We start from the raw sequence: 18599 nt of genomic DNA on the forward strand, positions 1-18599 counted from the left end.
GGGGTTATTCTAATAAACCCCCATGAAAGGGGTTTATTGGCCACTTGGATTTCTTCTTTTGTGAATTGCTCATTATCCATATTAAAATTATTTATTTTTAAAATTTATATAGAGTAAAATTCACTATTTTTCGGTACATGCTATGAGTATTTGACCAATGCATAGAGTTGTGTAATTATCACCACAGACAAGACATATGAAATAATATCCCTTTGTAGTCAAACCCCTTTCTTTTCGCACAATTCCTGGAAACTGCTGATTTCTTCTCCATCCCAATAGTTTTGTCTTATCCAAAATGTCATATAAATGGATTACACAGCATGTAGATTTTGGGTATCTGGTTTCTTTCACTTAGCATAATGTGTTTAAGATTCCTCCATGTTGTTATGTATTTCAGTAGATTGTTCTTCTTTGTTGCTGAGTGGAATTCTATTGTATGGATGTACTACCATGTATTTGTAATTTTCCAGTTGAAGGGGTGTTTTAAATTATGAATAAAGTTGCTATGAAATTTTGCATTTAAGTTTTTGTGAGGCATATGTTTTTATTTCTCATGGGATTGCTGGGTCTGAGACTAGGTAATTTATAAAGAAAAGAATTTTATTCAACTCATTGTTCTGCATTCCTGGAAATTTGAGGACACGGCCTTCGCTTCTGGCCAAGGCCACATGTTGCATCATAACATAGCAGAGAAGGTCAAGGGGAAGTGGACACATGCAAAAAGACAAAACCAACGGGCATCCTGGCTTTATAACAACCCACTCTCCTTGGAACTAATCCATTCCTGGATAATTAATCTAGTCTTGTGAGAGCAATAACTCATCCATTACTTCTAGAAGGGCACCAAGCCATTCATAATGGCTCTGCCCTCGTGAACCAACCGCTTCCCACTAAGCCTCACCTACCAACACTGCCACATTTGGGATAAAATTTCTGTATGACTTTTGGTGAGGACAAACAAACCGTACCCGATCCATAGAAGCTTGTGTAAATAATGATACGTAGTTTTCCTTTAATCTGTTAATATAGTAATTTATATAATTAGATTTCCCAATTCTGACCCATTCTTTCATTCTTGTGGAAAATGCTACCATGTTGAATTATATCAGATTTTTATACACTGTTCAACTTCATATTCCTGTATTCTTTTTTTTTTTTTTTTGAGACAGGAATTCACTCTGTCTCCCAGGCTGGAGTGCAGCGGATCAATCAAGGCTCACTGCAGCCTGAACTTCCCGGGCTCAGGTTATCCTCCCACCTCAGCCTCCCGAGTAGCTGGGACTACAGGTGTGTGTCACCATGCCTGGTTAATTTTCGTATTTTTTTGTGGGGATAAGGTTTCACTGTGTTGCTCAGGCTTGTCTTGAACTCCTAGGCTCAAGTGATCTGCCCACCTCAGTCTCCCACAGTGCTAGGATTACAGGTGTGAGCCACCACACCTGGTTGATATTCTTGTGTTCTGTTTAGGATACTTTGCACTCATGTGCATGTGAGAATTTGATCTTATACTGTATATATTTCTATACCGAAATCATCTGGATTCGGTATCAAAGTCATATATAGGCCTCAGGGCATGAGCCGGGTATCCCCTCTCTTTCTAGTTTCTAAATCAGTTTCTATGAATAGCAACTATCTCTGCCTGATGGTTTTAGTAAAACTTGCTTGTATATCTTTAAGGCCCTGATATCTGTTTTGAGTATGGTAAGGGAGAAGACTTGCTCACATACTCAGTTTAATGATTACCAGTTTATTTAGGTTTTCTGTTTCTTCTTAATCAGTTTGGTTTAGTAATTAATTAATTAATTTTAATCTTCACAACCTAATCCCATTTTTCTCTTCAACCTATAAATGTTTAAATGACATTTCATTGAACATTGAATATGTGTTTGATATGTATTTTTGTTTGTGTTGCTTCCAAATACGCAGAGATTTTTATACACATGGGTTTTAATTTAGGAAAAAGTTATTCTGTTACACATTGTATCTCATTCTGTGCCCTGATTTTCTGCTCAGCAGTATGTTTTAAAGATCTATTTAAGGTGTGGTAAGTGAATCTAGTGCATTACTTCTAACTGCTGCATTAGAACTTCATGGAACATTTGTGTGTACCATATTTTACCTGTCCACTTTTCTAATGAGGAACTTTCTGGTTACCTTTGTCTTCCTGCTGCCATAAACAATTCTGACATGAATGCTTTGTCTGTGTCTTCTTACTGGCCTTTGTGAGACTCTTTGGTTTCTATCCTTAGTGAAACTGTTGGCCGTATTGGTAATTTGACTGTGTACAGATCAGTCGCTGTCTATAATGGCTGCAACAGTCTACACTCCTACCAATGGAACAGAACTTTTGTTCTATTACCACATGCCTACATTTGTCGTTTTATAACTTTTAGAATTTTGCCAGTCTAATAAGTGTGAAATGATACCTGTGCAGTTTTAATTTTATATATCTGATTTTCAGTGATTTTGAACACCTTATCATATTTCTGCTACCTTTTTGAGTTTATTCTCTAAATTGCTTGTTCATATTCTCTATCTATTTTTCCATTGGGTGTGCTAGCTTTATCTTTCTGATTTGCAAAATGCCCTTGTATATTCTAGATATTAACTCCTTGTTTGTTTTTTGAAATTTCAAGATTCTTGTCAGCTTCTATAATTCTATCATGTAATAATTTTGCCAGTGATGTCCTTAGTTGAAAAGAACTTTGATATTTTAAAGTTATCAACATAATCAATGCTTTCGTTTGCATTTGTGCTTCTCGAGCTTTTTTGAGAAGTCCTCTCTGATTTGGAGGTCACAAAATATTTTCTTATATTTCCTTTTATTAGCACTATAGTTTTACTGTTCATATTTCCATCTTCAATCCAACTAGAGTATCTTTATATGTGGAGTTAGATAGGGTCCTGATTACATTTTTCTCCATACAGTAAGCTGGTTTATCAATCATTTTCTTCCATTGATTTGTTTTGCTATTATGTTCCATTTGTTCTATTTATTATTATTATTTAGAGACAGGGTCTCTCTATTTTGCCCAAACTGGACTTGAACTCCTGGGTTAAGCAGTCCTCCCACCTCAGCCTCTCAAGTATCTGGGACGACAGACACATGCCACTATGTAGGCCTAGTCTATTATTCTTGAGGTAACTCCATCATTGCCTTTATAGGGTTAACTTAGCTATTCATAGACCTTTATTCATCCATATAAATTTTAGGCCGGCCACGGTGGCTCACACCTGTAACCCCAGCGTTTTCGGAGGCTGAGACAAGTGGATCACCTGAGGTCAGGAATTCGAGACCAGCCTGACCAACATGGTGAAACCCCATCTCTACTAAATACAAAAAGTTAGCCAGGTGTGGTGGCACATGCCTGTAATCCCAGCCACTTGGGAAGCTAAGGCAGGAGAATAGCTTGAACCTGGGAGGTGGAGGTTGCAGTGAACCGAGGTCGTGCCACTGCACTCCAGCCTGGACAACAAGAGTGAAACTCCATCTCAAAAAAAAAAAAAATATATATATATATGTATATATATATATATATATGTATATATATATATATATATATATACACACATTTTAATAAAGTTTATCAAGTTCCCTCAAATAATTCAACTGGAATTTTGATTGGTATTGCATTAAACAGGTTAAATTGGTGAGAATGTTTGCAATAAGTTGTCCCATCCAAGAGTATGGACCATTTCTCCATTTATTTAAATAATATTTTATTCTTTTATTGGAATTTTTCTCCATAAAGGCATTTGTTACTTTTGTCTTTATATTATTTGTAATTTCTTTTTGCTATTGTGACAGTTTCACATTTGCATGTCTTTTCTAGCACGTTATTACTGGTGTGAAGAAATGGAAGTTATTTTTGGCGATTGATATTTTATCTGGCAACCAACTTGAACTCTCATATTAATTCTAATACCACAGTTTGTCTGCTGAATCTGTTGCTGATGGTTTTTAGGTAGATTATCATATTTTTATTGCAAGTAATCACAGGGTTTTGTTTGTTTTTTTGTTTGTTTTGCTTGTTTTGTTTTTGAGATAGTTTCTTACTCTGTCTTCCAGGCTGGAGTGCAGTGGCGCAATCACAGCTCACTGCATTTTCAAACTCCTGGGCTCCAGGGATCCTCCCACCTCAGCCTTCTGAGTAGCTGGGACTACAGGCATGTGCCACCACACACAGCTAATTAAAAATTTTTTGTGTGTAGAGACCGGGTCTTGCTATGTTGCCCAGAGTTGCTAGTGTGGAACTCCTGGCCTCAAGCGATCCTTCACCCTAGCTTCTCAAAGAGCTGGTATTACAGGTGTGAGCCACTGCACCAGGCCCTTTCATTTTTTATTAATTATTTTTTTCTTTATATCATTGGCCATAAATGACAGTAATAGGTTAAAAGTTAGCAGTGATAGATGGGAACTGTGGTCTTGTTTCTGATATCAAAGAGAATAAATCTGAAGTTTATTCATTGTTATAATATTTATTATAGTTTTTAAAAATACAAACTTTAACAAGTTAAAGAATTATCTTTCTGTTTCTGATTTGCTAAAAAGTTTCCTCCTTCTTTCCTTCCTTTTTAGGAAATACAGAAAAACTAATAGCTATCCTTTTTTTTTTTTTTTTTGAGACGGAGTCTTGCTCTGTTGCCCAGGCTGGAGTGCAGTGGCCTGATCTCAGCTCACTGCAAGCTCCGCCTCCCGGGTTCACGCCATTCTCCTGCCTCAGCCTCCCGAGTAGCTGGGACTACAGGCGCCCGCCACCTCGCCCAGCTAGTTTTTTGTATTTTTTAGTAGAGATGGGGTTTCACCGTGTTACCCAGGATGGTCTTGATCTCCTGACCTCGTGATCCGCCCATCTCGGCCTCCCAAAGTGCTGGGATTACAGGCTTGAGCCACTGCGCCTGGCCAATATCTATCCTTTATTGTCCACTTATGCTCCAGGAAATACGTTGTACATTTTACATGCATTATTCCTTTTTATTCTCACAGCCACCCCAAACAAGTGAATACTACTACTAACCCTATTTTACTCATGAGGGAATGGAGCCTCAAAGGGGTTAAATTTTAATACATTATCGAAAGAATGATGGGAAGCTGGCACTCAAACCTTGGTCAGGCTGACTTCACAGGCAAAATCTTAATGAAATGCAAGTATTGAAGTATTATTAAGTACCTTTTGTATAAAGCCTTAAATATTCGCAGTTACCTCGTCAGGTCTTCACTGGCTTCTTTTTACTGACTTTGAGTATCTTTAAATTTGCTGCAACGTCCTGTCAGGGGTCGCCATGGACTTCTGGTTCATTTAACCAGCTTTGTTCCACCTGCATACTGAGCTCCCCTTTCAATCTCTGGTCTTCTCATCATTGAAAAAACTCTAACTATCTGCACATTGACTGGAGAGATGGCATTAAATCACATTCACTTTTAAATTTTCTCACACTGGGCAGGATCAAACAACATTTCATGGTTAAAACCAAAGGAAATTAAGAAGTCAGGGTTTTTTATTTCTTTGCTTAAAATCTCTTTATATTTTAATGTATTTAAAACTTTTTATTTTGGAATAATTTTATATTGATAGAAAGTTGGAAAAAATGTACTGGGAGGTCCTGTGTACTCTTCATCCAGTTTACCTCATGGTAACATCCTGTATTGTGATACTATCAAACTAGGAAACTGATTTTGGTGCAATCTACAGAGATTATTTGAATTTAACCAGTTTTCTATGTTCTCATGGACACACACGTATGCATGTGTATGTAGGCCTATGTAGTTTTATCACATGTGTAGATTCAGATGACCAGTTTAGATACACAACTGTTTCTAGGGTCCCCTTCATGGGACTCCTTCATAGCGACATCCACTCCTCTACCCCATCTCTAAACCCTAGCAACCACTAATCTGTTCTCAATTTCTAATTTTGTTGTCTCAGTGCTTATTTAAATGGAATCATATTCTATGTGATCTTCTGGACTTTTTTCATTTAGAGTAATTCCCTGGAGATTCATCCAGGCTGCTCTACAATTTAATTATTCATTTCTTTTTATTGTTGAGTGTCTCCCATGGTATGGATGTACCAGATTTTAACCATTCACCTGATAAAGGCCATCTGGATTGTTTCTAGTTTTGAGCTATTATGAACAAAACTGCTATAAAAATTAGTTCACAAGTTTTCATGTGAAGATAAGCTTTCATTTCTTTGGGAAATTAACTGAGGAGAATTGGGTTTCCCTCCCTTCCTTCCTTCCTTCCTTCCGTCCTTCCTTCCTTTCTTCCTTTCTTTTTCTTTTTCTTGTATTTCGGTCTTGCACTGTCACCCAGACTGGAGTGCAGTGGTGCGACCTCAGCTCTTTGCAGCCTCCAACTCCTGGGCTCAAGCAGTCCTGCTGCCTCAGCCTCTTGAGTCATTGGGATTACAGGCATGAGCCTGGCACTGGGTTTCTTTTTGATTATACATAATATTGAAAATCAGTAAATTTTTTATAGTCTTGAAAGAAATATATAATTTCCTCTTTCATCAATGTTAATAAATTATATTGATACATTTTTTGTTTTTAAACTGGACTAGAAAGGTAGGTTGCATCCATACTGAGTCATTGAATAGGGAATTCGTGCTTACTTTACAATCAATGTGGAGAGATAAAAGGTTTATGAGGAAAGTAATATTTTATGTAGATTGATCTGGCCATAGGTTTTAGGATAAATTAAAGTAGAAAAAGTCAGGAGATAGATGATGGAGCCAGGTGAACAAAGACACAATCACTTTATAGCGAAAGAATGATGGTCAGGAGGACTAGGAGATTCCTGTTCTGATCTCATTTCTATCACTAAACTTGTTATATATGCCACCTTCATCAGGTCATTTAACTTGTTTTGTTTGTTTTTGAGACAGGGTCTCACTCTATTGCCCAGGCTGGAGTGCAGTGTTGCCATCTCGGGGCACAGCAACCTCAGCCTCCCAGGTTCAAGCAACTCTCCTGCCTCAGTCTCCCGAGTAGTTTGGATTATAGGCACCCACCACCACGCCCAGCTAATTTTTGTGTTTTTTAGTAGAGATGGGGTTTCCCCATGTTGCCCAGGCTGGTCTCGAACTCCTAACCTCAAGTGATCTGCCCGCCTCAGCCTCACAAAGTGCAGGGATTACAGGCCTGAGCCACTGCACCTGGCCCATTTAACTTTTCTTGACTTTGATTACCTCATTTGTAAAATGAGTGATTTGGCCTGAATCCGTAAAATCCATGCTTGCTTTCAAATCTGCAATTCTATAATTCCAGACCATGAGGGAACAGTCAGGAGTTTTTCCACTGGGAAAGGAAAACAGAAGATGGACCTGATAAGCATCTTGAAGGTAAGAATCTACTTGGCTTAGTCACTGATTGAAGGTAGAGCCCAATGCTGGGTGACAGAAAAAGGGCAACACTATCAGTTCAACAAAAATGAACTCAGCAAGATAAGGTCATTTTGGTTGAAGGACTTTTTGAAGTTTAATTTGAATGTGCTTTGTCTGCACACAAGGGAGTTGTGTTATACAACTCCTGGAGGCAGTATTTATATGGTATTCTACGTAAATGGCTCCCTTTCCTATGGGAGGTATATAGTACACCACCTGCACAGCTGTAAACAAGTCTTCACTGTGGACATCCAGGTGGAAATGTCCAAAAGATAGTTGGATATGAGTCTGGTATTTGCAAAGGAGTATGCTGTACATTGAGAAAAAGTACATGCTGTGACTAGAAGCAAGCCGTTAGCTGTAATCAAATGTATGATTTAGTTGGATTATTTCAATAAAACTATACCCAACTATTATAAGTGTTTATTTTATAATAGTTTATTTTGTCTCATTCTGTACATAATGTTGTATAAAAATCAAGTATAGCCTAATTACAGATTCTTCATGCCTGTAAAAATCAGATGATTCTAAAATTAGCAAGAAGTTATACATCTGTGGGCCAAGCATGTGGTTGAAAAGTGATAAAATAAATTTATTGCCCAACAGATGCATCCAAAAGTTTTACTTTATAAAAAGAGATTAGGTTATAAAAATGGGCAAAGATTCAGAGTTTCTTTTCTTCACATAAGATGAAGAGCTCCTCCTAAATTGTATTTATTCTTGAGTATTCACTGTGCACATTACTGTCAGGAATCTTTCTGGTTGATGGTTAGTCTGTGTTTGCGATGTTTTATCTCTAGGAAGGATGCCAGTCTGAGGCTGAGTTATAAGATACAAAAATGAAACCTACTAAAGAGAGGACCACCTGTGTTACTTTAGAGTCAATCCAACTGATATTCTTGCTAGGAGATACATGTTGTCACTAAATAACTAAAAAAAATTGAACAAAACAGATATATCTGAACCTGTATTTTCTAATGTGCATCATCCTTCAAAGTCAAAGTGTAATCCTTTTGGGAGATTTGTTTACCATTGCTAGAGACTGAATGTTGGTGATCCCCAAAATTCATGTGTTGAGATCCTAACTCCCAATGGGATGATATTAGGAAGTGTGGTCTTTGGTAGGTCATTGGGTCACGAGGTCAGAGCTTTCATGAATGGGATTAATGCCCTTATAAAAGAGACTCCAGAGAGCTCATCTGCCTCTCCCACCATGTGAAGACACAATAAGGCACCCTCTCTGAACTGGGAAGCAGGACTTCATCAGACACTGAATCTGCTGTTCCCTTGATCTTGATCTTGGACTTATCATCTAGAACTGTAAGAAATAAATTTCGATTGTTTTAAGCCGCCTAGTCTATGGTATTCCTCTATAAAAGCCCAAACAGAGCAAGATACCCATCTACTCATTAGTTCATGAAATCTTTAGCTGCTGAGCTGATATATGAACTATGCAAGAAAATAAATATGTTACACTATAAACACAACTTATTTCTGCCCAAACTTTATTATCCAGCTTAATCACATTTAAATCAATAGAATGACTTTTTGCTAATTTCCAAAAATTCCCTCAAAGAATTAAAATTTACCACTGTCACACAAAGACCTAAGAATAATACAATGGATTTTGGAGATTTGTGGGAAAGGGTGGGAGAGATGTGAGGGATAAAGGACTACACATTGGGTACAGTGTATACTGCTCTGGTGATGGGTGCACCAAAATCTCAGAACTCAACACTAAGGAACTTATTCATGTAACCAAAACCACTTGTTCCTCAAAAACCTATTGAAATAAAAACAATCATGTTTAATGGTAATAGAGCTATCCTAGGAAAAGACCAACCCATTTTTATCACTCTTTATCACTGGCCCATCACAGATGACAGCTTTCTATCTTATGGAATTATTTGCACAAAGTATATATAAGGATGTATATTTGCAGCATTATTTATAACAGTAAAAAAATAAAATGATACAGTCATCTAGTTAATGCCACTGAATTGTACACCTTGATGGTTAAATGACAAATTTTGTTATATATGTTTTGCCATATTAAAAATATAGTAAAGAAACTAGTGAATTGTATACTTTAAATGAGTTCATTGTATGGTATGTGAATTATGTCTCAATAAAGATATTTTAATCCCCCCCAAAATAAAATTTTTATCACCATTAAGAAGACTCAAAACAATTATTCTTAGACCATGAAGACATTCTTGAAGTTCTAAAAATTTTTGAAGCAATAAGAGTATAATAGAGTCAGACAAGATGACTCCTTTGAAAGATTGTTATGTTTATACTTAAATTTAGTCACATTATTTTGTCATAATGATTGTGTGGATTGGGAGGAAGAACCTGTAATTTGTATCAGGCAGACCTGACTTCAATTATTAATTTTACCTCTTAAACAAGTGTAAGACCAGCTGTATGTATGTGTCATCACTAAGACTGTTTCATCATCTAGTCAATTAGAGATGGTAATAATACTTACATCATAGATGTTTTGTGGGAATCAAATCAATGAAAAGTAATTAGCATAGTGTTAAATACACATCATTTGGATACCAGATTATTCTGAGGAGATTCTGTCAGTGAGTCAGTCTGTTCCTGGAGACTTCTCACTGATGCCAAGGACAGCTTCTTTTATGAAAGATAGAAGTCCTGGAAAAGTGAAAATTATCATATGGTAGCTCATGCTTCATGAATGGTTCTTGGGAATGATGAAGACTAAGGGCCATCCACACAACTAGGTAAGAATCAATCCCTACTTATTCAGCCAGTAAAGAAACTTGATCTTATTCTTTATTTAATTCCAAAATGTATTAAAGAAATATTTATATTGTTAATGAAGACAGGTGCTGTCTAAACCTTGTTAACTGAATTCTCATTTAAGAAGGACCTTGATTAGGCCCTTCTACATCAGTAAGTTCCTCCTGCCTTCTTTACAATGATAAATAGCCCATTAAGTGTTCCTTCTGACAATGGCTTTCCTCATTTATAGCATCTTATACATTCAAAGAGCTGACACCTTATCTTGTATATTAATTTGATACTAATTATATAGTCAGTCTAAACCTTCCTTTCCATGGCTTCTTCCCCAAGCTGTCTTCTTCCTGAGGGCCAGTTAAGGACTCAATTGCTGAGCAGACCTGCTAGACCTCACTTCAAAAGGTTTGTTAATCTCCTTGGAATCACCCCTTTGAGCTCACTCCTCTCGCTTTTCATATTCAGATTGGACTGCATTAGTCTTCCGCATTGCTTTGTAAGGAAAAGAGAGAAAGTTGGTAGTGGGTGGAGAAAGAAAGACACAAGGTAGGGAGGAAAGGAGGAGAAGGTGAAAGAAGGAGATTACATAAAGATGGAAAAATAAGAGTTTTATATAGGAAGAAACCGTCAATGCCAGAAGTTAAAGTGAATGGTTTATAACCTTTTAGAAGTCAAGGACCTTCTTTAAGATTCTGTGAAAACTATAGCTTGCCAACCCAGAAATATGCTCATGTGCACATACATAGGAAATTTCACCTCCCATTTCAGAGAGTATACATACCTCATAAAGTGCATCCATAAGCCCCAAGTCAGTAGTCTACAACAATGACCTCCCATCACGAAATTCAGTCACACCATTTGCAATTTATGTGACACTGATTTGAGAATCATTTTGTGAAAATATCTGACTTATCTTACAGTTGGTTGATTTCCTAGTGTTCTGCATGAGATCTTCCTCTGTCCCCACATTCTTTGGGCTTACCCATTTCCCAGGCTTCCACTGCCCTCTCTATGAGTAGTTAACCATTTTTTTCCCTCTTTAGGAAACTCATGAAAGTTACAAAACCTCTATCTACAAACACACACATACACGTTTATAGTCTCAGTTTGGCACTCAACCTTTTAAGCAGTCATGTGCCACCCAAAGTTCATCCATGGATGCAAGATTTGGAACTACTGGATTAGAGGGAACTAAATGTTTATTTATTAAGTGTATTCAAGCATGTGGCATTTTTACTGGGTTCCTAAATCTGTTCCATTGGTTAATAGAAACAAGGTGTTTGTTTTTTTGTTTTTAAAAACTATGTAATCCAGTCTCAGATCTTCCTGGCTTTGAGCTTCATTATGGAAATCTTGATTAAATCCCCAATGTTATAAATGTTGGTGGCTCACATGGAGCTCCGAAGAGCCTGGTATAGTCCCCCCAGACTCTTCAGGGCACTGTGAGTGAGCAGTTAGGTACAGGCCTTGGTCCATTGTGCTCAATTGAGAACTAAGTCAACATGTCTTATTACTATGCTAAATTATGGTGGAAAATCAATCTCTTTCCATTAAAAATAGTCTTTTCTGGGTTAACTGAGCTCCTTTGGATACTTCTCAGTGTTTTAGAATTCCATCTCACCACACCTACCTCCTTCCTCTCTAAGACAGAGAAGAGGCAATGAGTTGACATGGACATCTTTGTGTGGGTCTTTATTGACCTCTACAGTAATTTCCTCAACAATGCCCTCCCCAGTCATTGGGAACTATTCCGGCATTTGATGATGAAGTCCAGAACCTGTGAAATACAAGGTCTACGCTCTCAGCTCATCTAGGCCCAGAGTTATTCACCATTTTGCTGACTTAGACTCACCTCTTCCCTTGTCTGCCTTTCAGGTTCTCTGAATCTCAACCACATCCTCCATTCAGCCCCAGAGTTAGATCGTCCACCTGCAGCCCTTGCAGTAGCGTCAACTTGCTCCTCATGGCAGCGGCCCCATGGGAGGCCTGCTGGCTGTAAACATCCAGCTATTTTCTATATCCTCCACTGGGAGCATGTGAAAATATCTGGATACATTTATGCCAGGTAAAAGCTGAGGGAGACTTGGCCCTCTCTTTGCCTAGATCTGCCTTGCATCCATTTTTCTTCTGTTATGATTATCTCTTGTTAGTGAGGGGGCACTCAGAAAGGTGATTGTTTTAGTCTATTTTCTGTTACTCAGAGAAATTTATAAAGAAAAGACATCTATTTCTCATAGTTCTGAAGGCCAACAAGTCCAAGAGCATGGCACCAACATCTGATGCAGGTCATCCCATGGCAGAAGGACAGAAGGCTGAAGCAAACATGTGAGACAGAGAGAAGAAATCAGGCAAAACTCACTTTTATTACAAATTCAGTCTTGTGATAACTAACCCACTTCTGCAATAAGGGCATGAATCCATTCGTGATAGATCTGCCATCACCTAATCATCTCTTAAAGGCCCCACATCAATTAAAAGTCAACATGAGTTTGGGAGCAGACAAACATTTAAACCACAACAGTGGTGTCCCAGAGTTCCAAAGACCAAATTTGGAATAATTCCACTTTGTTTTTTATTTTCCCCCTAAACCTGTTGGAAAATGTCCCCAGATTCCACACTTATGATAATAGGGCATGAGGTGTGGAGGGGGGCAGACTTATCTATGGACTCTTCCACTTCCTTCGTGGCCTCTTACCCTTTCTTTTTTTCTCTCTCTCACCTCTCAGAATGCTACAGTTTTGTTTCTGGATAGTGTACCCTTCACTTACATCATCTCGAGTTCTCCCAAACTGGTAAAACTCTAGAATGCCAACTGGCCAGGCTCTGGGCTTGCCTTCAATCTCTCTCTCTCTCTATCTCTCTCTCTCTGTCTCTCTTTCTCTCTCTCCTACAGCTTCACTGCAGTACAATTTACATACCATAAAATTCACTCATTTTAAATGTACAGTTCAATGACTTTTTAGTAAATTTGGTTGTGTAACTATCACTGTACTTTTGGTTTTTAAACATTTTCATTATCCCAATAAGATCATTCATGCCCATGTACAGTTAATCCACTTTCCTACCTCCAGACCCAGGCAACCACTCATCTACTTTTTTCTCTTTGTATTTGCCTATCGTGGACATTTCCTGCCAATGGAGTCATACAATATATGTCGCTTTGTGTCTCGCTGATTTTACTTAGCATACTGTTTTTGAGGTTCATCTACATTATAGCAATTACCAGTATTTCATTCCTTATTAACACTGAATAATATTTCATCATATGACTATACCACATTTTGTTTATCCATTCATTTGCTGATGAATGCTTGGTTGCTTCCATCTTTTGCCTATTATGAGTAGTGTTGCTTTGAATATTTATGTAAAAGTTTTTGTTTGGATACCTGTTTTTAATCCTTTTGGGTGTATACCTAGGAATGGAATTGCAATGTCATATGGTAATTCTATGTTTAACTTTTTGAGGAACTGCCAAACTGTTTTTCATAGTGACTACATCATTTTACATTTCTACCAACAGAGTATGAGGATTCCAATTTCTGCTCATTCTTACTAACGCTGTTTCTTTTTTATTATAGCCATCCTGGTGGGTGTGACAGGCTTGGTTCTTGCTATACAAAAGGAACTTAGAAGTCTCTGACTCCAAGACTGCTGTTTTCCTGAGAAGTTCTCAGGGAATTAAACACCTAATTTGATAATAAAATCCCAGTTAGGACTACTTGTTTTCTATATGGTGTTGACCATTCACTGAGGTACTGAAACCCGCTAATTTACTGGCAGTGGTAATGGAGGGTGTCCTAAGGCAAAATGATTTAAGAAGAATGAAAATGGTTGAATGTTTAAAAATATTATTCATGATATATTTGCTTTTGGATATGGATTGGGGAGAGGGAAAGCCCAAAATTGAATGTGACTCGTAAAGCAATTTGGGAACACAAATGGGAAAAGATATCAAAGGTTATTTGGCCAAATAGTGATTGTGGGAGTTGATGCCAACTGCATTAAGGAAAAACGATGGCCATCTGAAGTCAGCAAAAATATGCCCAATTAAAATTGGCCTAGAAGAACACTAAAATGAAAGTCATTTAACAAAGACCTCTGGGAAAAAAAAAGGGACGAAAAAGTTAAGTCAGCAGGATTGCTAGGAAGTAAGCACTAGAGCAAAGGGTGCTGTGTAATCAAATAAGAGACAGACTTTTCTGAGCCTGGTCAGATAGTAGCTAAGATCAATTTCTCAAAATACAGAACATTTGTTCTAGATATAGGAAGGGCAAGTAAAGTCTTATTAGAATAGAGAGAAATTTAAATTAAAACCACCGAAAAGATCAGGGAAAATGAAGCCTTGCTGCTAAGATAGTGATTTGACCTACTATGGAAGCCAAAGCTCCTGAGTTCTCAAGAGACACACCTACAAAAGATGGTCCCAAGGCTTAGATCTAAGCCACTACATTTTTGAGGAAGCCACCTATCTAGGGAGACCAGCAGCACAGTATATAGTAAGCTTCTGTTTCAGGCACAGTTTTAAATCCTAGCTCTACCATTTACTAGCTATATTACCTTAGGCATTGCATTCATTCTTCCTGAGCCTCAGCAACTTCATTTGCAAAACATATATAATAATATTTACCCAACAAGGTTGTTGAGTGATTAAATTATGTAGCATCTGTAAAGCTTGCAGCATATGGCAGGCACTCAGTATATGATACCTCTTATTATTATTACTGTTATTGGCTGTAACAACAATGCTTTTAAAAGGGAGATGAGAGATGTTAGTAACTGGATACCACTGGCATTACTGAATTTGGATTTTATACAGGTAACAGCTAATTTATACTCAATACAGACAAGACTAGCAGTGGGCCTCATCTAGAAGATAACTAGCAGGACTTGGGCTTGAGATATCACAGAAAACGTTCATGGAAGGCAGTAGAAAGAATATTCATTATGGGTGAATTTTAAAAAGCTGTTTGATCTTCAGCAAATCATGACTTTCTCTTTGAGCCATGGTTGTGTTACCGGAAAAAAGGTGGCCTCAATTCACACCCCAAGGGGGAGGTTCTTGGATCTCACGCAGGAATGAATTCAAGGCAAGTCACAGAGTACAGTGAGAAGATATAGCTTATTGAAAGTGACTCCATTACAGAGTAGGGTGTCCTCAGAAAGCAAGGAGAATACGCCACCTTTAAGTTTTTCATATATCGGGTCCTTGTCTATGCAAAGGCCAAATTAAGCTGTACTTATGTGCGAGTGAGCAGACAGGATAACAACATTTATTATTCTATTGATTTAAAGAAAACTATCCTTGATGTTTTACTGTGTATGTACATCAAAACATCTTGAAAACATATTGTTTTGGGTATTGGGACAACTGAACTTTCTGTTGTTGTAGGAGTTTGTCCTTGTAGGCCTTACCAAACTTTTTTTATTTAGCTGTAAACATCTTAGGACCATGGGGGTGACCAGCAGGGAATGTGCCTTGTTAGTCTCAAGATGGAGTCTTTTGGTTATTTTATTTATTTATTTATTTATTTATTTATTTATTTATTTATTTATTCATTCATTCATTCATTCATTCATTCTGAGACAGAGTCTCACTGTGTCACTCAGGCTGGAGTGCAGTGGCGCGATCTTGGCTCACTGAAACCTCCACCTCCTGGGTTCAAGCAATTCTCCTGCCTCAGCCTCCCAAGTAGCTGGGATTACAGGCACCCACCAACACGTCTGGCTAATTTTTGTATTTTTAGTAGAGATGGGGTTTTACCACGTTGACCAGGCTGGTCTTGAACTCCTGACTTCAAGTGATCCGCCCGCCTTGGCCTCCCAAAGTGCTGGGATTTACAGGCGTGAGCCCCTGTGCCCAGCCGGAGTTGGTTTTAAAATGATGTCACTCTGGCTTTCCTAGGCTCCTGTTTCCCTAATAGTGGGTATATAAAAGTTATCCTGCAATTGCTTGTGGACACTGCAAAGTGCCCACAAGCAAAGGTGTGGGGCAGGGCGCCGTATAGGACACTCCTTGCTGTCTCTAACACATCCTAAGCCTGTTTCTACCTCAGAACTTGTTCACCTCTTATTCTCTCCACCTGAAACTCTCTTCCCTAAGGTAACACATGAATTGCTCCCTCACTTCCTTCAGGCCTTTCCTCAAATGTCACCATCTCAGTGATGTTTTCCCTGACCACCCTACTTAAGGGAACCCGTAGCACACCGTACTTCCCTTTCTTGCTTATTTCCTCCATATCACTTTTCTTCATCTAACATACTGTCTAATGTCAGCTCCACAAGGGCAGGATTTTTCTCTTTATGTCCACTGCTCAAAACAGTGCCTGGCACAGTGTGGTGCTCAAAAAATATTTCTTGAAAGAATAAATGATTTTATTCCATTTCAATGCTGTCACATGCCCAGGATCAATGGTTTTAAAATTAGAACAAAGGAGATGGGGAAAGGAAATGAATGTGAAAAGAAGAATGAGGCAAAGCCTACCACAGAGCTCCTTCCTTGATATGTTGCCTGCAGACCCCCGATGAGGTTTATAGATCAGTGGAAATATAAAAAAGGAACAGTTTTTCCAGTCACAAGAGGCTGATCAAGGAAGTCTGGTCCAAGTCTGGTCCACCTTTTGAGGTGACGTCTCCTCTGGTTTACTCTCAAAGTAAAAGCAGCAGATCGGCAGCAGAAAGGATACAAATGCACTAGGGATGCATTTGTAAAGACACTAGGGATGACTAAACCACTGACCCTGAATGAAAGCAGTGTCAAAGTTGGGAGGTAAATAATTTGTATAGACACTAGGGATGACCAGGTGTGGTGGCTCACACCTGTAATCCCAGCACTTTGGGAGACCGAGGTAGGCAGATCACCCGAAGTCAAGAGTTCGAGATCAGCCTGGCCAACATGGTGAAACGCTGTCTCTACTAAAAATACAAAAATTAGCCAGGGTGGTGGCGGGGGCCTGTAATCCCAGCTACTCGGGAGGCTGAGGCAGGAGAATCGCTTGAACCCAGGAGGCGGAGGTTGCAGTGAGCCGAGATCGTGCCATTGTACTCCAGCCTGGGGGACAAGAGCGAGACTTCGTCTAAAAAAAAAAAAAAAGACACCAGGGATGACTTGACTGCTGACGGCCTCCCGTATATCTCTCACAGTCGTGCCCTAAGTTCTGTAGACTTGGCATCCCACACAGAGGGAAACCTCTACTAGGTTTGAGAGTTAAGAACTTTGGTTTCCTGTATTTTACACCCACCTCCCTCACCCCTTATTCAGCATCCAGAGACAACTTGTTTTGCTACAGAAGGCAATACTTTCCCTATTCAGGATGTCATGTCACCAAGGCTCATGTTCTGTGCTGGGGCCTTGAAATTCTTGCTGCGTCAGCCTAAGAGTAGTCTCTATGGTTCTGTGCCTGAACTACAGGACCTAGTTTCCATTTTGGTCCTCACTGAGGCCTGCTCTGGTCAGGTCTGGCCATGGCCAACCACACCAGTCACAGGTGTTGTAAAATATCACATTGGCAGAGCATCAGAAGAAAGGCAGCACAGTCTCACAATACATGAAGAGTAGGCTTAAGAAGCAGGAACCAAAATTGATGTAATGGAAGATAAAACTGTCAACATGGTGATCCAATTGAGAAGTGTCATTATGCGAGACGAAAAGGTGAAAGAAGAGCCAGCAGAGTTCTTGGCTTTTGTTTGCAGGAGAAGATGATACTAAACAAAATTGATTCATAGAAATATAGACATCATAAAATGAAAGGACCATCTGGATGTTTGGGGAGTGTGTCAATAGGAAATTATAGGACTGATCTCGAATATCCTAGTGCCAGTTCTCAATTCATTGTGTCTTCATTTACAGCATTAGGCCTTCCAGTGGGGACCTCTGGCATGGCCCTAAGGAATTAGTCAGAATGCAGGATGCCACAAGAGAAGGGAAGGCTGAATATGACCAATACAGAATTATTGTATACTTTTGAGTTTCAGTGCTTTAAGTTTAAGAAAGTGGGAGATAGTTAATGGGGTTAGCTTCCAGTCCACCCACCAGTCCCTATAGCAACAAAAGCTCATTAAGTGTCACACAAGAGCATTCTTAGCCAATGTTATGAAAGAGGGGGAAAAAAAACAGCAAGCCAATGCACATAAAGAGAGTTTATAAGGGTCTTATTAAAATAGAGTGAAGGTATGAGTGTAAAGAACCAAAAAAAGAAAAAAATCACAATTTAAGTGATGAAAACTGGTGGACACGTGAATAGGTGACTCACATCTTAGAGATGTGGTAGATTAAATAGTGAAAGGATAATGGAAGGGTACTGGAGAGTACTGACTTAACTAGGAATTTATACACACTGCCTATGGGCTTATTATTGAGTTTGTTTCTGGGGAATTTACAAATATAAGTTTTTATAATAAAGGAAAAGATGGCCTTTTCTTTTTTTTTTTCTCAATACTTTATTTTATTTT

The 18599-nt window shown here is 38.6% G+C and overlaps 1 pseudogene; it reads left to right on the forward strand.

The window, feature by feature from the left end:
• LOC111536690 overlaps positions 1-18599 on the forward strand; it is a 41336-nt pseudogene that overhangs the window by 14072 nt on the left and 8665 nt on the right.

The sequence above is a fragment of the Piliocolobus tephrosceles genome, chromosome 12 (genome assembly GCF_002776525.5).
Source record: "Piliocolobus tephrosceles isolate RC106 chromosome 12, ASM277652v3, whole genome shotgun sequence".
Classification (NCBI taxonomy): Eukaryota; Metazoa; Chordata; class Mammalia; order Primates; family Cercopithecidae; genus Piliocolobus; species Piliocolobus tephrosceles.